This window comes from Ornithodoros turicata, chromosome 1 (assembly GCF_037126465.1).
Source record: "Ornithodoros turicata isolate Travis chromosome 1, ASM3712646v1, whole genome shotgun sequence".
NCBI lineage: Eukaryota > Metazoa > Arthropoda > Arachnida > Ixodida > Argasidae > Ornithodoros > Ornithodoros turicata.
In genome coordinates, this window is record NC_088201.1 from 145,291,197 (window position 1) to 145,315,806 (window position 24,610).

The 24,610-nt window shown below is 42.4% G+C and overlaps 1 long non-coding RNA gene across 1 annotated transcript in view; it reads left to right on the forward strand.

Moving 5' to 3' along the window:
- LOC135370510 (uncharacterized) overlaps positions 1 to 22,004 on the forward strand; it is a 104,360-nt gene extending 82,356 nt beyond the window's left edge. Inside the window, exon 3 of the long non-coding RNA XR_010415364.1 lies at positions 21,965 to 22,004. This is a non-coding gene — a long non-coding RNA (uncharacterized LOC135370510). The remainder of the gene's footprint in view (positions 1 to 21,964) is intronic.
- Positions 22,005 to 24,610: the final 2,606 nt, after the last annotated feature.

Sequence of the window (24,610 nt, forward strand, 5' to 3'; positions counted from 1 at the left end):
TTCCCATAGTAGTATGCGGTTTCTCAAATACATAGCACATTTTTTCCTGCAAAAGTAAAACGCTGTCGACATTTTCTTGCTAAAATGGCTGTCGGAACGTCAGTCAATTTGCTAAGATAACTGACCCTACACTGGGAAGGTGCTGTAGAGGGGCTTACGCAGACGCGACTTGATACAAATTGTACGTGCTCACAAAACACAAACGACGAATTCCTGTCACAACATCGCACAGAGCTTGGTTCACGAATGTGTTTGCAGCTGCTTCACAGTTTATGTATCGCGGAACCAGCGGAACCCGGCTGTCCGCAATCTTCAAGCACAGATACGTGAAGCCACGAACAGCCGTTGTTGGAATCTACTGACAAGTACGAAGGCGCGTACACATCACAATGCCCGTTCGGGTGCATCTACGTCATAAAAATGGCTGCACCCATGTGTGTTCCGAACTGGGAGAATGAAGGTGCATTTTGGGGAGGGCTGGATGTGGGCTTTCAGAATAGCACAACCGTTTCGATTATTTGGGATATCAGCATAGCTGACCTTTAACAACAATCACAAATAATCATGCTGTATCGCAGAGTGGGATCCTTGCTAATAACGTGCACTAAAAACTTCTGTAAAGCAATCATTGTTTCGTTCACTGCAACAGCAGCAAGCCTTTGTGCGAGACAAATAAAAATGTTCGCGACTCTTAGTATGTGAGAGGGATATTCTGGTAGTCGAGAACGGCAATCCTTAACTGAAAGTGAGAATGGTGAATGAGAAACAGTGAGCGCGACAGGTTAAAGAATATGTGAGGACAAAAGCATTACTTAAAAGCGATAAAACCCCCCTGCCGGGGAACAAGTCAAAAGACGACACAACAGGGGGGTTTATCGCTTTTAAAGTATGCTACACCGAACAGCCCAATTTTTAACCATTTTCGACAAAAGCATGACATGGCATCAACTGTCCACTGAAGGCGCAGTGTTATAGCAGAGGAGGCACAGTAAGCGGCATAGAGTTTATATAGGAATATAGGTGTTATATAGGTATAGGAATATAGGAGTTAATATAGGTGGCGAAGAGCCGGGAAGAGAGGGGGTGGAAGCATCCAAGTGAGAGGAGAATAAGAGAGGGCACGCAGCACACATGCGCAGTTCGATCAAGTCAGTGCGCGCTTTTTGGCGCCTTTTTCCCTCCACTTCTTCGTGATTCGCTAGGGATGATCACGTGGTGAAAGGGGGCGGTGGCTTTCGTGGTGACAGCTACAGCTGCACTCCACTGGTTATAGTCGGTTGCGTCACACACACACAGGTACACAGAAAAAACATACACAAAACATAATTATGTTCGGCTGATGGTTCAACAGACCAGGAACCGCATCTAGCACCTGCGACGTCGCAGAGGTTTACGAGATGGCATACCCTTTGCTGGCTTCAGTTGTTGCTCTATTTTATTCCTAAGCTTTACGAAATGCAATTCATTTCTAGAAAATTGGACACTTATGCATCTTTAAAGCCAACGTCGACACGGCGAAGATTCTGGTCTATATTGGCTAGACCATCGGCAAATCTGATCCAATATTGGTCCTGCACTCAAAATATTTCCAGAATATCGCGCTTTTATTGGGTATAAAGGCCAGTATGGCCGACATTCTACAAATATTGGGAGAATGATCGGGAACGTTGGCGGTGTGGACAATGAAGAAGAATATGCTCTAGATCTTCCAGATCACCGCAGTGTCAACATTTGGAAGAGTCCACCTAGATGAAGCTCCAATGCCACTTGCCTATAAAAGCCACATTGAGCCGCATCTGATGTGTCTTGAAGGCAGGTGGTCCGTTATGATGATAGTGGTGATTGTTTGGGTTTCTGGGTGACTCATAATTAAAAGCGCTAAAATCCTTGACAGTGCTGGACTTAAAAATGAACGCACACAACACACAGCACTGTTTCAGTGCCGCCGCCGCAGTGCAGTGCTGATTTTGCCGCTAGGAGTATAGACCGTCGTTCCATTCCCTCACTTCTAGCGGCATCTCTAACAGCGGACGCCTAACGGCACTGATTTCAGTGGTGTGTGTTGTGTGCGTTCGCTGTTATCGCTTTTAATAATGAAGCGGTGTGTTTCGTGACATCCGGCAAGCCAGAGCTCGATCAATTCTTCTAAGCTTAGGTGGAGGGAGAATGCCATTTGTCCATTGGCGGGAATCCAGGGGTGCCGCTAGACGTCGAAGAATGGAACGACGGTCTATACTCCTAGCGGCGGAATACCTGGCCGCGTCCAGCTCACCAACGCTCTGTCCTCAAGGCTCTCTTCGCCTTTTTGGACGCCACAGGACTTCGATCCTCATTGTAACGGGACCCATCCCTTCATTCCCTGCTTCCCCTCCAGCAATGGGGTACGGTATCTGCCCCAGCGATGAAACTCGCCACCCATTATCCTGAAATAAAGTTGTTTTAGCGGCGAAATACTCGTCCGTCTCCCAGATAACACAGCTGCTTCTGCGGCGGTGTCAGCCTGTTCATGTCCCACGACACCACTATGGGCTGCAACCACCTGGCGAACCAGTCTGTACCCTGCTTCGTACAGAAGCTTGTAAGCCATTAACGTATCCGGAGCCATTAACGTATAAGGGAGCGGAGGAGCCTCGTGAATAGCATGCAGTGAAGATTTTGTGTCAGTGACTGCTGTCCATTCCCGCGGGGTAAAATCAACAATGTGCTGCTAGAAGAATAGAATGGAGTAGATTTCTGCAGCTCTTAATGAGTCAGTAGTGTTCAGTCATGCCGAGTGAGGCCGCATGACAAACTCAGACATTACCACCAGGGCAGCGCCACCGTCACGCCGACTTTTCTCGCGTATTTTTCCTCGCGCGCGGCAGGCGGCGTTCGGGTGGAGGCTCTTACCGGTGGGCGGAGCGTGGCCGGAGGGCTGCGTGCGCGCTTACCAGCTCACATTTTTCAGCCTGGACCGACTTCTTTCGCAATTTTTCAATGTGTGCCGACTTCAATCGCAATTTTTTTCCCGCTACAACAGATGTGCAGTAAGCAGTTTACATACAAAGGATAGCCATACACAAAAGTACAAGTGAAAATATATTTATTAAAGTCATTAGTGTCGAGAATTATGTTATGACTCAGTGTGAAGGAGAAAAACTTAGCCAAAAACCTGATGCAGTAGCATTGAAGGGGTATCACATTTTCTTTATTAGTGATAATCACGCAAGTTTTCAATTAAGCAGAAGGAGTAGCACATTTTAATCAAAGAATATATCTTTAATCCATACGATTACAATCAAAATTAAAAGTTTTATTATAAAAAGTCTACCATTAATATATGTGACCACCATAGTGGAGCTTTAATTACACGTGCCGATAGATGTAGTTAATTGTGTACAGCAGAGAACCTGGAAGACCATGGGATAAGAATGACAGGAACACAAGACGAAATAAAATCTATAACACCACATTTATCCAAAGAAGCTATACTGAAAACAACAGAGGAGGAGAATAATCTATCATTTTAACTATCATAAAATCATCCTCGTGACTTAATCTAGTCGAACCCCATACAATTTTCTTTCTAAGAGACACTACAAACATTACTTTGTTTTATGAATCCAACACAGAAAATATATTAAAAAATGAACGCAAAGCATGCTCTTAGCCAACAACCAGCTCTAATAATATCTGCCCTGATTTGTTGAAGACGGGAGGCGTACACCTGTTTTTGTGACAGTTATGAATATTTTCGAGCGCAATGGGGAAGATAAGTTGATTATTCCAACATTACACAATTAATCAATTCCTTATTAAGTAAACAGCATAGACATACAGAAACCATGAGAAACAAAACAATCAACAGCTAATAGAGAACCAAAACCCATCACGTAAACAAGAGGTACATAAAGGATTAATAATTGAAAAAGAATATATCAAAACGAGAAACATGCACGGATGAATAGCAGAGAAACACTCTAAACGGTGCACTAGCCAACGTGTCAACAATATGCAGGAAAGTAATTGAAAAAAGAATCTAACAAAACGAGAAACATGCACGCAGCTAGCACTGAATAGCAGAGAAACACTTTGAACGGCACACCATCCACACGTAAACAATAAAATAATGACAAATACAAGCAACAGCTAATAGAGAACCAAACAAATGCACCAAAGCAAACAAGTGCACACGAAAGAAAATAATTGAAAAACAAGCTATCAAAACGAGAAACATGCACGGATGAATAGCAGAGAAACACTCTAAATGGCGCATCTAGCCAACGTGTAAACAACAGACACATGCAGGAAAATAATTGAAAAGGAATCTATCATAACTATAAATATGCACGAATGAATAGCAGAGAAAAAAATTGAATGGCACACCATCCGCACGTAAACAACAGACAGGAAAATATTATTGAATTACAATCAGCAGCTAATAGAGAGCCAAAATCGAACACGCAAACAAGAGGTACACAAAAGAAAATAATTGAAAAACAATCTAAAACGATAAACATGCACGGATGAATAGCAGAGAAACGTTTTGAACGATGCATGTAAACAACACACAGGAAAATAAATGCCAAACAAACTATCAAACATTACAAATTGAAATGGAAATAATATATCTTTTGAACTATCATAAAATCATTCTTGCGACCTAACAATATACAATTTTCATCCTACTCAGGCACTATAAACATTACCTTGACAGAGGTATCCAAATACGCAGTACAGCTATGCTTTACACAGTACAACCAGACTCGAGACCGGTGGGGTCACTCTCTCCCTCTATACACCCCAAAAGCAAAGAAACCGCATATTCTTTGTCAATCTATGGGGTGGGGACACCCTCTCTCTTTTTCACATTCTTTCCTCCAAAAGGAAATAATCTTAGGACCGGTGTACAGAGACGAAATTTTTTGGTGATTGCAAATAGACATTGGAATTATTCGATTCTCAAGAACACAATAAGAATTCTATCAACAAACAATAGCACGCAAAAAATCCAAGAATAGACTTTTATGTCAGTGCAAATCGGTTTGAAAGAAACATTATCTAAGCAAATAAGAAATATTATCGGCGCAAACAATACTCAACCAAAACGAGAAACGATGCATTTTAATGTATTTCAGATCTGACACAACTATTATGCATACATTATTCTCAACTCACAAAATATTAATCCAGTGAATATCTGATGCAAAAAGGTAAAGTCACATTTATTCAATGATAGAAAAAATACTCATTCGAAAACGAGAATCAAATTTAATTACAACATTTTATGACAACTTTGCAATAGCAATTTCTACATGCAGAAGCCACAAACAACTCATCTGAAATTCAAATTAATGTAAAAGTTTGCTACAGTGAAAATCAACGCACACAACTTAAAAATATATTCCCAACTAGTAGAATATTTCTATTAATATTCTATTCTATTCTATATTTCTATTCTATTCAGGACCCACTAGTGGAAACGAAGTGAGAGAGGGAAGCTGAGTTCCCGTACACTTTCGTTAAGGTTATGCCCGCAGGGAGTAGGGGAATCCAACAATGGCCTTGGTACACAATGTATAGTTGAAAGCCATAAACTGACTCCTGCAAGTCAAGTTAGGGAAGGAGGGTCTCTAGCGCTGTCTTGTACGTAGAATCATTGAAAGCACACGTTTTTTCCTTACACATCACATCTTTTCGTAAATTGACTTTCATAATTCTAATGTCAGGTGGATATTAATAACATTCTAAACGCGATAACATAATATTTTTAATAAATAAAATTAGCACCGATATGATTTAATTAAGTGTCGAGGCACACTACGAAACAGAACAGACAATTGCTATACATTGAAAGAGATGGACGGATTTTGCACACGTTACCATAGGTCATGGGAGGACCTGATCAAAAGCTGCTTCGAAAAGGAGGAGCCTCGAAACGATTCAATTATCGCTGCATTTCGATACGTCCTAGACATGGTCGTATTCGGAGATATGGTGCAAATTATGAAATTCAAGATGCGAGAACTTGTATGCCGAATCTGCAATAGTTATAAATATATTTGCCCGTCAACATCGGAAGACCACTGGGATTGATGGTGGAGTTGTTGAGGTTTGCAAACGAAGAATTGAAATACACTAGACCAAACGTAATTGTAATCATTGCAATGGGCATTGCATTAAATAAGGAAGCAATCAGATCAAATTATCATATACAAGCAGTCTATATCGCACGATTCATTGCGGATTTGATGAAATTACGCCTAACGATTGAAATGGAAAGTACATAAAAATCTTATCACGTGATATATTCCACTAGAGTCTCTACACATTTATTTTCTTCTATCAGTTCGCGCAATGATGTCGAATGAACAGAACTTCAATATTGTCGTGCAAGGTCTGATGTATCATCACTTATTGAAACTCAACAAACATATCAATTGCGGTGGACCACCGGACGATTTTCATCTAATACTCTCGTGTACGCCATTCAAGAATCTTCATACAAAGAAAGGAAACATCAATAAGAGACTGTGCAAGTTCATCGTTACAAAGTGCAAGTTGTGTGAGCAATACAAACACGGCGACAACATATCACCTGCGTTAATCAACGCTGGATTCAAGTGCCCAATAATCAGAATAAACTACTTGATGTCTTCGGAATTCATCAATCAAGACAACAAACGAAAACTTCGAAGTTTGGAATAGAAGTGTAATTTATCGAAATAAACAAGTGTATAATTGAAATAATAATTGTATTCTTTTCATCATTGTAATGTATTCTACACATCGCAACGAAAACAGCTTACGATTATATTGAAGACTGCTAAGGAGACGCTTATTGCACACTATGTACAAGGATCTTCGCATGGAATCAGCGCTGGCAATCAAAGAGATTTTACACGACCACACTCTATACAACACCGACACCCGAATGAAAGAATTGTAGAAGAATCGCTAATAGAAATTTAGAGGCATGTTACATCAATATTTGTTGACAAAAGAGGAACACTAATATTTTGCGAAAGCTTATTTTATTTATTATTAAATTGCACAGTGTATATATTTTCTCAAACGATTGGACAGTTGACAATACTATATTGAAAGGAATATATTATCAAATGACGTGATGCAAGTGATGGACAAACATGATGCCGTAGCGGAGTCTACAATTCTAATCATCATAACACGCGGCACACAGTTCCAATAAGATTTTGGGAGAATCGAATCACACAACTGTCATCAGAAATGTTAAACCACTATACAGTGAATATGACCACTATCCGTAAGATATGTAATTATAATAAGTAAATATTTCCTTTGCAAACTTAACCAAAGCAGCACACATAAACGTAGCTCCAATTCACAGAATGCATCCGATGTTTTTTTCTTTGCGTTTCGGCAACACGCCGGGCATCACTTGCATCACGTCATTTGATAATAGATTTCTTTCAATATAGTATTGTCAACTGTCCAATCGTTTGAGAAAATATATACACTATGCAATTTAATTCATAAAATAAGCCTTCGCAAAATATTAGTGATCCTCTTTTGTAAACAAAGATTGATCTAACGTGCCTCTAAATTTCAATTACCGATTCTTCTACAATTCTATCCTTCAGATGTCGGTGTTGTATAGAGTGTAGTCGTGTAAAATATATTTGATTGCCAGCGCTGATTCCACAAGAGGTTCCTTGTACATAGTGTGGAATAAACGTCTCCTTGACAATCTTCAATCTAATCATAAGCTGTTTTCATTGCAATGTGTAGAATACATTACAGTGATGACGAATATTACAATTATCATTTCAATTATGCACTTGTTTATTTCCATATATTACAATTCTATTCTAAACACTGAAGTTTTCGTTTGTTGTCTTGATTGATGAATTCTGAGGACATCAAGTAGTTTATTCTGATTATTGGGCGCTTGAATCCAGCGTCGATTAACGCAGGCGATATGCTGTCGCCGTGTTTGTATTGATTCGACAACTTGCACTTTGTCGCGATGAACTTGCACAGTCTCTTACTGATGTTTCCTTTGCCTTGTACGAAGATTCTTGAATGGCGTACAAGAGAGTATTATATGAAAATCATCAGATTGTCTGTCGCAATTGATATGTTTGTTGAGTCTCAATAAGTGATGATACATCAGACCTTGTATGACAATATTGAGCTTCTGTTCATTCGACATCATTGGAAGAAATGGTAGAAGAAAAAAAAGTGTAGAGACTCTAGTGGAATATATCACGTGATAAGATTTTTTTATGTACTTTCCATTTCAATCGTTAGGTGTAATTTCAACAAATTCGTCATGAATCGTACGATATAGACTGCTTGTATATTATAATTTGATCTGATTGCTTTCTTGATTAATGCAATGCCCATTGCAATGATTACAATTACGTTTGGTCTAGTGTATTTCAATTCTTCGTTACCAAACCTCAAAAACTCCACCATCCATCCCAGTGGTCCTTCCGATGTTGACCTGCAAATATTTTTTATAACTATTGTAGATTCGGCATACAAGTTCTCCCATCTTGAATTCCATAATTTGCACTATATCTCCGAATACGACCATGTCTAGGACGTATCGAAATGCAGCAATAATTGAATCGTTTCGAGGCACCTCCTTTTCGAAGCGGCTTTTTATCAGGTCCTCCCATAACCTATGGTAACGTGTACAAAATCCGTCCATCCTTTCAATATATAGCAGTTGTCTGTTCTGTTTTGTAGTGTGCCTCGACATTTAATTAAATCATATCGGTGCTAATTTTATTTATTCAAAAATATTATGTTATCGCGTTTAGAATGTTATTAATATCCACCTGACATTAGAATTATGAAAGTCAATTTACAAAAAGATGTGATGTGTAATGAAAAAACGTGTGCTTTCAATGATTCTACGTACAAGACAGCGCTAGAGACCCTCCTTCCCTAACTTGACTTGCAGGAGTCAGTTTATGGCTTTCCCCAACTATACATTGTATACCAAGACCATTGTTGGATTCCCCTACTCCCTGCGGGCGTAACCTTAACGAAAGTGTACGGGAACTCAGCTTCCCTCTCTCACTTCGTTTCCACTAGTGGGTCCTGAATAGAATAGAAATATAGAATAGAATAGCATATGAAGAGAAATATTCTACTAGTTGGGAATGTATTTTTAAGTTGTGTGCGTTGATTTTCACTGTACCAAACTTGTTGTTTGTGGCTTCTGCATGTAGAAATTGCTATTGCAAAGTTGTCATAAAATGTTGTAATTGAATTTGATTCTCGTTTTCGAATGAGTATTTTTTCTATCATTGAATAAATGTGACTTTACCTTTTTGCATCAGATATTCACTGGATTAATATTTTGTGAGTTGAGAATAATGTATGCATAATAGTTGTGTCAGATCTGAAATACATTAAAATGCATCGTTTCTCGTTTTGGTTGACTATTGTTTGCGCCGATAATATTTCTCATTTGCTTAGGTAATGTTTCTTTAAAACCGATTTGCACTGACATAAAAGTATATTCTTGGATTTTTTGCGTGCTAGTGTTTGTTGATAGAATTCTTATTGTGTTCTTGAGAATCGAATAATTTTAATGTCTATTTGCAATCACCAAAAAATTTCGTCTCTGTACACCGGTCCTAAGATTATTTCCTTTTGGAGGAAAGAATGTGAAAAAGAGAGAGGGTTTCCCCACCCCATAGATTGACAAAGGATATGCGGTTTCTTTGCTTTTGGGGTGTATAGAGGGACAGAGTGACCCCACCGGTCTCGAGTCTGGTTGTACTGTGTAAAGCATAGCTGTACTGCGTATTTGGATACCTCTGTCAAGGTAATGTTTATAGTGCCTGAGTAGGATGAAAATTGTATATTGTTAGGTCGCAAGAATGATTTTATGATAGTTCAAAAGATATATTTTCATTTCAATTTGTAATGTTTGATAGTTTGTGTGGCATTTATTTTCCTGTGTGTTGTTTACATGCATCGTTCAAAACGTTTCTCTGCTATTCATCCGTGCATGTTTATCGTTTTAGATTGTTTTTCAATTATTTTCTTTTGTGTACCTCTTGTTTGCGTGTTGGATTTTGGCTCTCTATTAGCTGCTGATTGTAATTCAATAATATTTTCCTGTCTGTTGTTTACGTGCGGATGGTGTGCCATTCAATTTTTTTCTCTGCTATTCATTCGGGCATGTTTATAGTTATGATAGATTCTTTTTCAATTATTTTCCTGCATGTGTCTGTTGTTTACACGTTGGCTAGATGCGCCATTTAGAGTGTTTCTCTGCTATTCAACCGTGCATGTTTCTCGTTTTGATAGATTGTTTTTCAATTATTTTCTTTTGTGTGCCTCTTGTTTCCTTTGGTGCATTTGTTTGGTTCTCTATTAGCTGTTGCTTGTATTTGTCATTATTTTATTGTTTACGTGATGGGTTTAGGTTCTCTATTAGCTGTTGATTGTTTTGTTTCTCATTATTTTCGTATGTCTATGCTGTTTACTTAATAAGAAATTGATTAATTGTGTAGTGTTGGAATAATCAACTTATCTTCCCGATTGCGCTCGAAAATGTTCATAACTGTCACAAAAACAGGTGTACGCCTCCCGTCTTCAACAAATCAGGGCAGATATTATTAGAGCTGGTTGTTGGCTAGGAATTTGCTATGCGGTGAAGTTCATTTTTTAATATATTTTCTGTGTTGGATTCATAAAACAAAGTAATGTTTGTAGTGTCTCTTAGAAAGAAAATTGTATGGGGTTCGACTATGGGTTTTGGTTCTCTATTAGCTGTTGATCGTGTTTCTCATTATTTCCGTATTGCTATGCTGTTTACTTAATGAGAAATTGATTAATTGTGTCATGTTGGAATAATCAGCTTATCTTCCCGATTGTGCTCGAAAATGTTCGTAACTGTCACAAAACAGGTGTACGCCTCCAGTCTTACACAAATCAGGGCAGATATTATAAGAGCGGGTTGTTGGCTAGGAGCGTGCTATGTGGTGAAGTTCATATTTAATATATTTTCTGTGTTGAATTCATAAAGCAAAGTAATGTTTGTAGTGTCTCTTAGAAAGAAAATTGTATGGGGTTCGACTAGATTAAGTCACGAAGATGATTTTATGATACTTAAAATGATAGATTATTCTCCTCCTCTGCTGTTTTGATTAAGAATATCTTCTCTGTTTAAATGTAGTGTTATATATTTTATTTCGTCTTGTGTTCCTGTCATTCTTGTCCCATGGTCTTCCAGGTTCTCTGCTGTACACAATTAACTACATCTATCGGCACTTGTAATTAAAGCTCCACTATGGTGGTCACATATAATAATGTTAGACTTTTTATAATAAAACTTTTAATTTTGATTGTAATCGTATTGATTAAAAATATCCTCTTTGATTAAAATGTGCTACTCCTTCTGCTTAATTGAAAACTCGCATGATTTTCACTAATAAAAAAAAGTGATACCCCTTCAATGCTATTGCATCAGATTTTTGCATCAACTTTTTCTCCTTCACACAGAGTCATAACATAATTCTCGACACTAATGACTTTAATAAATATATTTTCACTTGTACTTTTGTGTATGGCTATCCTTTGCATGTAAACTGCCTACTACACATCTGTTGTATCGGGGAAAAAATTGCGATTGAAGTCGGCACAGATTGAAAAATGGCGAAAGAAGTCGGCTCAGGCTGAAAAATGTGAGCGCGTAAGCGCGCACGCAGCCCTCCGGCCACGCTCCGCCCACCGGTAAGAGCCTCCACCCGAGCGCCGCTTGCCGCGCGCGAGGAAAAATACGCGAAAAAAGTCGGCGTGACGGTGGCGCTGCCCTGGTGGCAATGTCTGAGTTGCTCATGCGACCTAACTCTGCATGACTGAATACTACTTGAGTCTGTATGCGAAGGGCATAGTCCTTGCACCAGATAGTCGAACTGAAACGTTTATGGGTTCGGTGCGGGTTTAGGTTCGATGTTAAGGGTTCAGTTCCGGTTCAGCTCCGGGACGAAATATAATGGTTCGAACCAGTTTTTTTCCAAACGGTTCGGTTCACGAACCGGTTCAGTGGACGCTGGTGGGAACGAAGCACAACAGGCAGGTTAAAGCACACTTCCGTTTATGTCGTACAGTGCTGTAGTACAGCGGATAGGAGAACGTCAACGGTCGTTCAAGGTCTTGAAAGATTTTGCGCGAAATGAAAAACAAGTTTAGTAGTGGTTACGACAGCAGCGTAACCATGAATTACCGGTTTGTGTTGACTGGCCCAGCAAGTGGCTCATGTCGCGGTGGTTAACTAACCCACCGGATTGTTCGCAGAATCTCGGCAGAAATATAACAGTCAACCAAGCCTAAGCCATTCTCGGCCTAAGTCATTTAAGTCATTGATATTGATATATTGATTACCAGACAGGAGACACGAATACACGATAATCAGTAAACGACGCTTGATGGTAGTTGGATTGGAATTGCGATTCTGAGCCCGGGCTCTTTATGTGACCGTCGCTGTGCTACCATGCCCCGTTAGAGTGAAGTATCTGTGAAACAACGACAGAGCACGGGCAAGAGCAGGTGCAAACAGCGCGTTCGACTCATATTCGGCCGATTCACGAGTTTTAAATACGATGTCAGCATGGTTGGTTTTACCTTTTTTTTTATTTCGAATGCACAAAGAAAACTATCTTGGTATGTTCTTTGGTAAGTTTACACACGCATGTTGGCAGTTTATCCTGCAGCGTCGTACACACGGACGTATGCTGTATTTTGAGCTCCGATAGTTTGCTTTCGCATTGCACTGCGCAAAAAAGAACAGAAGAAGAACAAACAAACGAAGAAGAAGAAATTTGAAAGACGTGAAGTCGCACAGCCGAATGCATATCCATCGGTTGCTCCGCCTACTCGAATTTATATGCACATATATACAGGATGTGCATACCCCAAGAACACAACGACCTCCTGTGTACGTCCGAGGAAATTCATCAGCAGACAGGGATAACATCCCCATGACTTCCCCACCAGGTTCTCAATTTGTTAGAAATGTGACAAAGTGACACTCTCCGTCATATCCTCAGGACCTCTTATGGAGCTACCAATGACGCGGCTAGTACAATTCTGGGAGCAAGCAGATATCTTAGTGAATTATTTATTTTGGGAAGCAAGGCCACATTTGCAGCACCCAGTCAGCGTGTATGTGTTTTTTTTATATAAAGTCATCACCTCAGTCACCAGCTAGCATTCGTGGTTTCTCATCGGTATTTGTTCGGCGTATTTCTCATCACAAACAATGAGTGTCACAGTTTGAAAAGCAAAAAAGATAAATATATAAAAGACCCGTAGGCCACTAAGCCCAGCGAAACCACTTAAAAAGGCATATGATGCAGCAGCATTCCTTTTCCAAGACAGAACAAATACAACTTATTGCTTGTCTTCCGAACTTCAGCAGATTCGGGAGACCTCTTCGCATCTTAGTCAAAACAAAGGGTGAGGTATCTAAGTTGAGATGACAATGAAGTGACAACAATGAAGTGAGAAATTTCTTGGAGTATTAAATCGCTATCAATGTAATGTCAATGTCAATCGATGTCACGGACGAGGTAATGTCCGTGTTTCTTACTGTTTTGGTTTGAGGCATGCATCGTAAGTGAAACTTGGGCAGTGAAACGCTATTATTTTTGTCTCTTGGGAAATAAAACGCTCAGTGCAACCTCCTGCCAGGGATCCCTTGCGGACACTCATGCAATAAGGCCGCAGTGAAAGGTCTAGCAAACTGTATTTTACTGCAGGTGAAACGCAGCAGATGGACGGATTCCTTTAAAATCCGACGATCAGTATTTGCACCCCTATATCAGTTTTTATTTGATATTTTCGTTCGTAGTTTTTTAGATCTATGCATGAGCACTCCTTCTTTGATTCTATTGGTTAATGGGAAATAAAACAGGAAATTGATTACTGCTAGCTGGTAATAAAATACAGAACGCAGTTTTAAAATAAGTTACTTCTCTTGTGCTTGTCCTCCGGTTGACGATCACAGGATGTACGCAAATGACAATCACTGGAAGCTCCTATGATGACAGCCTATGAACCTCCTCCGTTCACCCCATCATGGACGAGGGCGTGATGAGACTTTGAGGACATCCTGGGGACCGCGCGTGTTCTTGGGGTATTAATGCGAGTAGGCGGACCAACCGATGGATATGTCTTCGGCTGTGCGACTATACAGGATGCGATTATACAGGTGCGACTACACAGGATGCACATATACAGCATGACCGTCCTCGGTAGCTCGGTCGGTAACGTGCTGGCTTGCTGAACTCAAGATCGCGGCCGAGAACGGTACCAATGTGGGGGAGGTAAAGATTGCTTCCAGCACTGTGTGTCGGAGATTTTCGGCGCACGTCAAAAGAACCCCAGGTGGTCCAAATTATCCGCAGTACTTCCCTGCGGCACCTGCAACATGTCGCCACACTGCGCAGACAAACCTATACGTGTAACAGTACAGTACCATTATTATACAGGATGTCCACGACAACCGTAGAAATGACCTCTAACACATGGCGATGTCAAAGAAAAACTAACAGCTCTCCTATAACGTTTCTGTTACAGACAGGCTGGTCTTACAAGGCTTCACCTGTTCGTAACGAAAACGTGATAGGAGGGCAGCCAGTTTTTCTTGGACAGTGCTATGTGTCAGCGATCATTTCTGCAGTTAGGTTGGACACCCTGTATAGGTCAGGTTGATTAGCATACGATTATTATAATATATGTCATTTCCTGAATGCTACCCTAAAGTGTCGTTGGTCCCTAATTCTTGTGTATACTCTTGTGTATGTCCGTGACATTATTAGTCAAAACAGTTTTCCGTCATAACTTCTCATTCATCATTCTCCATAAAGTTGGTATTTCGCGACTCGAGAAAATCCAGAGCATTCCTGCAGGGCACGACTTTTACGGCCACGACATGGCTACGAGGCTCACAAAAGAAGCAAGAGTGACAGCAAAAAAAAAAAAAGATATATTTTTATGTTCATGCACAATATATAAAGTCCCACCCTTAGTTCCATATGAGCCGTTATTTGAACCGGTTACCGCTATTTTTTTAACTGTTCCGTTCCGGTTCAGCTGCGAGACGGCGTCGACTGTTTCGGTTTTCGGTTGATGTTCGGGTTCGGTTCGACTCTCTGCCTTGCACTACCCCTTCGGATGGTATTACGAATTCCAAGGCAGCATTGCCATTTAAGCGCCATCAATTAATGGTTCCGATAAAGTGGAATTTTTTTCTCCTACCTGAGCATGAGAACGGGCACGAGGGGTTTGAGGGTAAACTTGGTCTATTCGTTCCCGAAGATTCGGAAGGCTTACGAAGATGGCCGGTACTGGTAGAGATCAATGCGGTTCAGAAGGTGTTACAGAAGAAGCAGTTGAACCACAAGGACATATTCTCTCTGCTACCTCACTTACCTTGGTTTTTTTCAATGACCGAGGGCAAGCTCTTCTCCCCAGTCACAGGAGACAACGCATGTCAGGAGGCCGACGGTGTTGCAGGACCCCAGGAGTCCGCGGCACCGAGGAAGCACCTGACCTCCGGGCGACCAGACGTGACTAGCGCTAGCGACAGGGGTCGCTCCACGGTGCGCAGATGCTCCAATGGGGGAACCTACGCAGGCATCAGGCACATCAGAAACGGGACTCCTTAATGCATTTGATAATAAGGAGGTGACGCCACCACTGGCAGACGGAGATGTGCCGTCCATGCATGTTCCATAAAACCCCAACTCAATAGCTCAGTGAATGATCTCCACCACCAAACCAATAAACACGTAACCAATAACACGTAAATAGTCCACGTCTCGTCGGAGCACTCAGCGCAACGCCCACTGAGCATTGGGTCAGTCGCTGGGATCGCAGTCAAAGCCTGTATCTCACAGTCCTTCCAGCGCATTACATCACTGGCATCCCTCGACGTCACAGCGGAGACCAGCTGCTCGAATACTTCTGTTGCAACGGTGTCACTCACGTAAAACGTAAACATGCCTACTCTTGGGAGAGTGACGGGTCTGCAGACGCAATCGTTAAGGGTAATGTGCTCCTGTCTTTTAAACCTGTCCAGGCGCTGAGATTCCCCTCGGCTTCACGTACTTCCCCGTGTCGGTATACGTAGACCCCCAACGCAATGTTACAACTACCAGAAGTTTGACCGCTAGGCTCGTGACTATGGCAAGTCGAAAAATGCAAAGTGTGTTCTGGCCGACATGACCGTAAGCAATGTACCTCGCGATGTGAGCCCATATGCGCAAAATGTGGCTATCACCACACTGCAACAGTGACACACCGTTGCTCATGTTCAGGGGAAAATCGCATGCGTCTCCCCATCGTTACCATAACCCCCACACTGCCCTCTTCCCTCTGTCACAGAGCACGTAAATCGGGTGCGAGATACAGTCCCGTGAGCAACATAAAAGTTCGGACTCAATCAAACGGATCCAATCAAAGCCAATCAAACGGATGGTGGATAGCGGACGGATATGTGAACGAGGACTCGTGGTTTGAACAACAAACAAATCAAAAATTTACTATTGCTACACTTGATCGTATGCACGCACGTTCTTCCAAAATCACAAGTACAAACGATAATCCCTATACGTTTAAACTACAAATCTGACCTACAACACAACTGTTCCACACAGGCTACAATAAATCACAGTACGTATATTAAGCAGTCAACGCTTTTCAAACAAACATAGCTGTGGTGGTGACAGACGGAGTCCTCGGTCGAAGTCCAATGCCGTTCTTCTTCAGAAGGGTTCTTCGTATCTTCCGTCGTGATACACAAAACGTCCTTGACCTTCCTCACGCAGAGATTCTCACACACTTGGTTGCACAAGTTGACGTCACTTACAGTCTTTGCCCTTCTTCATCGATCGTCGAACTTCCATTACACTACCGTCCACCCTTTGAATGTACCGACATCGGAATCTCCCCAAGCGGAGAACCGCCGCCACCACTTTCATTACACCTTTCACTTTACACACTGACCACCAGACGAGTGACCTTATTCCCTACGATCCCATCTTTTAATACGTCGAGGCACGGGGATTTCTACAATGCCCGCAAGGAGTGGCCCACTTTGCCTAGTCAGAAATAGGTCGCTGCCTGCGTCACATTCTAGGAATGGAAAGTTACCTGCTCTTTTACAATCCTGCAGACACCTGCGTTCCCACGGTAGAACGGCTACTCTGGCCACCAAAATGGACACCACTTTTCCGCCTGGTTCGCCGCAAGGCTTACACATTAAAAATCTAGAAAAATATATGGTAAATTACGGCTGTTTAAAACAAAAATATTTGTTGTACTGTGACACGGCCCCCTACTTACGAATATTATACCGTTCAACAACCTCACAGGTACGACTAAAAGTTTGCTTTCAACTTCTCCTTACGCAAACGAATAATTTCATAACCATGCGTCACAAAATATGCAATAAGGACAACGAAAAACCTAGAGTATTTACCATTTGAACGTTATCCCTGGCATGTGGGAACAATGCATCCAATGCAAGAACCATTAGCAAACGTACCATAAAAAGCAAACACAAAAATATGCTACAATGCATTCTTCATTACAACAGCAACAGACTTTCATCACATTACTGTATACTCTACTAAAACGCTTTCGTCACATAAACAAGCACGGAACTACGAGACGGGGCTCAAAACAACAATAGCAACAACCTTCTCATGAAACATACATTTCCCTTTACTCTGCTATGAAATTAACGCTTCTTCCTTCCCAATCTCATATCCCATTGTTCCGCATGATTCTCACACAGAGATACATCCATGATATTCCTCTCTACTGTTCGTTGGACACTGACGCAACTTCCGCCTCCATTCTACGTTTCTCCACGGTGGTATATATGCAGACCTTTCTTCTCCTTCCCTCACTGATACTCCCCTGTCTTCGTACCCCTTGAAGTGGCTGGAAGGAAGGGAATGCGACTTCCTCCCACCCTGACTCGTCTTCACAGCCTTAGTTGTACGATTGTTGTAATTTTGATTCCTGGTCTGTGGTACTCGTACATTCGGGACATTCCCAATTATCAGATCGTATAGTGGTGTCACCATATACTTCGCCGTGAGGTGCCCACTGTAAAACGGAGTCTTCATGATTTTTTTTTACTTCCAGCAAATTCCTCACTGTTCCATCAGCAAGGCGCACAGGGCTGAACCTCCTAGTCATGTCGTCGTCTTTCAGAAGTGCCATCCTTACGACGACTGTGTCGTTCCCGGTATCGCGCAAGACAGTCACGTCATGCCTTCGCAGGTTCCCTTTTAGTACGGGCATACCTTCTATACTAGGAACTGTATCTCAGGTGACACACAAGCAGTAACAACTGGAACCCTTACGCCGTTCCTCAGCTCTACGTACAGCCATGAGTAAAAGCCAAAGAGAGGACGGAGACACAACAACACAACAGCGGGAACTGCACTGGTCTACGTACTGGTCGTTCTTACACGCTTCTGCACGGCATTTTGCTTCACACTTTGGGGCCATAATGCATGATGACTGTGACAGTGTTGCCGCCTTCACGGTGCAGTCCCTTGCCTTGTGCCCCCACTTCCCACACGTGTAGCAAACCACATTTGATCGTCTTCCTGTGCGGGACCTATTACACTCTAACGCTATATGTCCGACCTTGCCGTACAAGTAACATCCCCTCGGGATTCGCGCTTCCTCTCGTTCGCGTACTTGCTTCGTATCCGTCCCTCGCTTCGGCTCCTCAGCCTCTTCAGCTCCTTACTTGTACTCTCCCCGTGATGACTTTGACACTGAGCTTCTAGAAAACGGTCTGCAAGTGCCGCCAAGTCCTTTAGTGATTCTGTATTCCTTTCTCTCAGGAACATCGACAGTTTTGGTTGGCACCCCTTAACGAATTGCTCGCTCAAAAGCAGGTCGCGTAGGCTATCGTAATCGTGTTTCGTCTCACATAGGTCGACCCAGCGGTCAAACTGATTACTTAGCCGCGCTGCAAATTGCGTGCCGGTTTCCCTGTCCGTGGGTTTTCCGTTTCGAAATTTTTCACGAAAACCTTCAGCCGTCAGTCGGAATTTTTGCAAGAGCGCTTCCTTCACCTTCTCGTAATGCGCGGGATCCACGGGGGTCAACCTTGCGAAGGCTCCAAACGCGTCACCACTAAGTCACACGCTGAGTGCGGTAGCCCATTGGTCCTTGGGCCAGTGTTGCCCCGTAGCCAGCCGTTCGAAGCGCAAAATGTACGCGTCCAGGTTGTCTCGTTTTTCATCAAGTGGCGTGAGCCATCGGTGCAAAAAAAAAACAATCGCTCAGGAATCAACAAGAAAAAAATTATGGTTAAAAATGTACCGTTTAACCATATGTCCTTAAAAATAAACGGTTTCAAAATATACCCTGTATAGTCGAATACGACAGCGGAGTAATACTTATGTATCTCACCACAGATGATAGCGGCACAATGTAGCTTACATTGATGGTTTTGCCGTTGTTAGCTCTTACCTCCTACCTATCTCTGGACTGTCATGGCTGCCATGTTTTGTTCTGTGTATGCGTTGTTGCTACGTTTTCTTTTCTAGTGCAGAAAGGCTATGCATTATGTGCATGTCTCGCGTTATTTCGCTTGACAAAGCATCAATATGAATTGTGACACTGTCAAGTGCCCGTTCGTTCTTGCGCGTGTCCTGAGTTCGCCTTACTCGGAGTATGGATTTGGGAGTATCTGTTGTATTTACCGTACGGTGGATTTGGGGGATTCTGAAACGATTTATTTTTAACGATATATTCTTAACCGTGGGTTCCTTAGGGTTTTTATTTACGCGTGGATAGTTCGGCAGTTATTTCGTTTTTATTTACGTGGGGATATTTCAGCGGTTATTTTTGTGCGTTGATTTTTAAGCGTATATTGTGGGAGATGTATTTTTAAGAGAGGCTCGTTACGTGTTTATTTTTAAAAGGTTATTTTTAATGGTATCAAACGGGATACACCCCCTGGTCGGCATCCCGCAGGTGAGCCGATATTGCTCAGCAATACGCAAGACTTCTGTCACGCTGTGGCCACCGCAGTCCAGGAAGCAACCGCACTGCATCGTGTCCCACTAAAGTTTTCTGCCACAGAACGGAATACAAGCGTCTCCGTGTGCTCCGACGACGTCCCGAACGGCGATCACGGCGTGCGCTCCTACCCCATGAAGCAGCAGGCTCCGAAACGGATTCAGAAGGCTGTTCGGCGACACCTCTAGATGCTCACACGGGAGCAGAGGTTCTCCGTGTGCGTGAAATGGCTCAAAACTTCCTACGTTTGCGTTCGCACATTCCCCGTCACCCACACCTCAGGAAGATTTGATACCGTTCTGAAAGTGATTTACGTCGCTAGCACAAAGGACACGCCAGAGTCTCACTGGCTTCACGTGACATCGTCGGACGCACCCTGGTCTCTGCCTGGGTATCCAGGTTCGTACGCCTTCCGGACCTCCAGGAACGAAGAGATCAGGTTCCCACTCAAGTCCTTCAAGCTCATTTTTATGCTTTAATAGACGCGAAGTTTTCTACCTCTGTCGCAGCATAAATCGATGGCGTATCCCAAAATATCAAGTCCACCTCTGCATTCGTCACCCCGTCCGAAGGCGCAGTGGAAGGACGTCGTCCTTCCCATCAAATCTCATCCACAGCTGCATAACTCTACCTCATACTTCACTTTCTGCAGCACACCGTTGATTTTACCCAGCGAGAATGGGTCATATTCATTGACTACGTCTGCGGGGCAAGGAATTGAAAATCTGGCACCCTTGGTGTTGGATGTGTTAATGGCTTGGCCCTTGATAACGCGGTCCGCCCCCGGGTGGGCCGTGTCTTGGAATGCGCGGCCCGTAAAACGGTCGTCGGGGCAACATCGCTTGCGGTGTTGTTTCCGGGAAGATTTTTTCTAAAGATCTAATGGCTTGGAGCCTTGTCTACGAAACAGGACACAGGCTCGTTCTCCAACGGGTTCCAGCCCCTTGCGGTGTCGAAGGAAACGAACAGGCCTACAGTGCTGTAAAAGCAGCTCTCTCGTCTCGAAGGCGGACCCGTATTGCGCTGCTCAGAGGATATCATCTTTCCGTATTTCGACGCCTCGTGACTCCACTCGCTCCCCGCCAATGGACGGCTGACATTCTCGCCCAAGCCATGCTCAGCACAGTTGATCCAGCGCTTGCTTTCCGCATGCTTCGACATACCTCTCGTCAAGATGCCGCATTGGTTCAGCGAATGCCAATCTTCCCGAACAGGACTCTACGAATTCCTTGACGAGCTGGACTCTTGCACCCTTTCTTTCTCTCACAAAATTGCCTGGTCTCTGGCCATATCCATCCCACCAACGCCCTGCCCTCAAAGCTCTTTTCACCTTTCTGGATACCATAGGCCTTTGATCCTTATTGTGAAAAGGCCATTTCATTCAATATTACATACCCCACATCACCAATGAGGTAGAGTATCACCCCTGGAGATGAAGCTCGCCATTCATCATCTCGCAATAAAGTTGTTGTTGTTACACTAGTTTAAGGGGGAGAAAACGATTGTAGGATGTTTGTAACGAGCGAGAAATGGGTAAGGACTCCTTTTAGGATAAGACACAGCCCCCTTCCCCTCCTCCACAAGCAGTGCAACTGGAGAAAATCAATGTTTCAAAGGAGAGGAATTTCGATCTAAATTTAACCTTTCCGTTGAATGTCTTGTCCGTGCTGTTACATCTCATCCGGTGCTGTTCAGGAACAACATGAGGAACATTGGCTGAACAGACCGGACCCTCGTAATCAACAATCAAAACTACAATTCAGTGTTTATACCAGTCTGATGTAAGGATGAGATCTCTGAAAGGAAATAAAGGCGTCTCGGTCTTTGTCTTGGCACTTCGGCTTCCCTGAATTAGTTGAAGAACATGTGTATTTTTTATACAGATGCTACAATGTATGGATATATTTTGCTATTTCAGATCCCAGATACTGCACCTAATGGCTCTTGTGCCAAAGGCGATTGTCACTAGATAAATGCTGGCTGAAGATATCCAGATGTAGCTTTGGTTGTCAATGCCTGTATGCAATAAAACCTATTCGCATCATTGCGCTCTCTTTACATACTCCTCTCCGGCAGTAGTATCATAATATTTGCCCTTAAGTGGATGGCATCACACGGTTCTTTGCGAAAGAAACGCGCTTCCTTACTGGAGACCATCACAGAGATGCATCAGTTTCAACGGTGTCAGCTCCAAGCGACGGAGTTGAAGAACGTGTGTCGGCGCAAACGGAGCAGAAGAAGACGGGCAAGCGACTGAATACTAGCTCCCTTTGTGTAGTGTGGAGTCATCCTTTGTACAAGCGAATGCTGCAAAGCTGCAATGCCCACGCTTGTCATCCATGAATGTTGTGTACGGATTTCACAAGTTTTTCACACCTCTTTTCCTATGTTACTCAACTCTAAAGCGTAGTGTGTGCCTACGCGTATAGCTCCACTTTTGTAAGCGTATTGCGATCTGTGCATGAGAGTTAAGATGGCGGAAATTCGTACCAGACGAAGCGCAGAGGGAGCTAGTATTGGGGCACCCTAGGCGCAGCAAGTGCTACAATCACGACCTGCGGGTTTCTTATATGTAAAAAGACGTATAATGTAGCATCCACCTTACTGAAAAATGAAACAGGATCTCACACGTCTGTCTCAGAGGGGTCTAAAGCAAATTCTGTGGGATTATTTATTTATTTAGAATCCTGTTGGCCTAAGAGTCTGTTACAGGAGCGCTGACAAAATAAACAATACACAGCATGTGCATATATACAGAACTAAATGAAGTGCACAATACCCTGATCAACGTATGAATTAAAGCAGTTATTTTTACAATGAGGAGATGTGGTCAAGAAATTCATCTAAATTACTTGAACATACAACATTGTTAGGGAGAGAATTCCACTGACGTGACATATATGGGAAAAATGAATGCATTGCCTTATCAGTTCGACATTTCTAAAGTTTTAGAATGGCTAGTACGTGAATCTGTTAAGCCAGAGAAAGTAACGTATTTACTTGGATAAATGACTACCGTAAGTGTCCGTTGATTATTAACCAGAATATTTTAATCTTCTGTAGCAAAACTCTCTTGTGAAGCTGCAGTAGGTCAGCCTTTTCAAACAGATGTACAAGGGAGGATTTCGTGTCATAGAAGTACCTTTCTTTCTAACTTATCAATGAGCGCTAGACCATTTTTCGAGCGCGGAAGCCAAATAACTGAAGCATAATCCAGAATTGGCCGGAATAACATTTTATAATGGAGTAATTTCGTATTTTCTGGCACTTGTCTTAGTGTGTATCCGAGGAAATTAAGTCTTCTAGATGCCTTTCCTAACACATTTTAAGTGAGCACTCCAGCGTAACTCTGAGTCGATAATAACACCAAGATATTTAAATGTTTTCACTTGGGCAAGTGTCGCGTCCGCAATACTGTATGTAAATGTAAGGGGGTTACGTTTACGAGTTACTCTCATCGAAACAGTTTTCTTAAGATTTATAAGCATGTCCCACTCAGTGCAACCAATGGACAAAATTATCCATTGCATTTTGCAAAACATTCTGATCGGAATGACTTTTGATGGCTCTATGCAATACACAGTCATAAGCAAACATCCTAATTTTAATTTCATGATGATGAACAATATCATTATTATCAATTAGAAGTAATATCGGAGCTAGTACTAGGCCCTGAGGTACACTTGAGGACGTCAGAAAATGCCTTGAAGCTTGAGAGTTAAAGTCCACAAACTGCCTGCTACCAGTAACGAAAGAAGAAAGCAAGTTTTGTAATTTCTGATTTTTGAAAAGAATTTGGAGCGTATGCACGAGTTTACTATGCTGGACTTTATCAAATGCCTTAGCAAGGTCCATAAATATTACGTCGACTTGAAGCCCCGCACCTAAGTTTTTTCTAAACCATGAACAAATTCTGGTAGCTGAGTTAGTGTAGAGCGACCACGCTGAAATTGATTTCTAATATGATATTGTCCGTATCCAAAAATGTCGAAATATGCTTGTTAATTATATGCTCAAAAATCTTAGCACATTGATTAGGTAAAGGTATAGGCCTGTAATTTGTTACCGAGCCAGGACCTCCTTGTTTGTGCAAAGGTAACACATTTGCAAGTTTCCATTTCAACGGAAAGACGCCTGTGCTGTAAATTTTCTTAAATAATATTTCTAAGTATGGGACAACTTGCTCAGAACATCTTCTTAAAAAAGCACTGGGAATACAATCGGGGGCGGGCGATTTCTTATCATACAGGTTTAGCAGTAAATTAACTGTTGTGACTCAGACGACAAAGAGGTCTGAAGAGGAAGTAGCCTTTAATGTGACTGGTCCTAAATGAATGGTCCTAAAGCCAGAGTCTTTTCCTTCTTCTTTAATAAACATACACCCCCCTCGCCCCAAACTAATGGCTCTCGTGCCGGTGGCGCGTAGCTTGAACCAAGGCGCGGGACGAGAATTGGCAATGGTGCTGCCACATCAGTCCCCCTCCCCCATGGGAAAAAAAGAAAAAAGAGAAAACGTCAGAAGCCTGGGCGATAAAAACGGCGTAGAATGGGGATCCACCAGCGG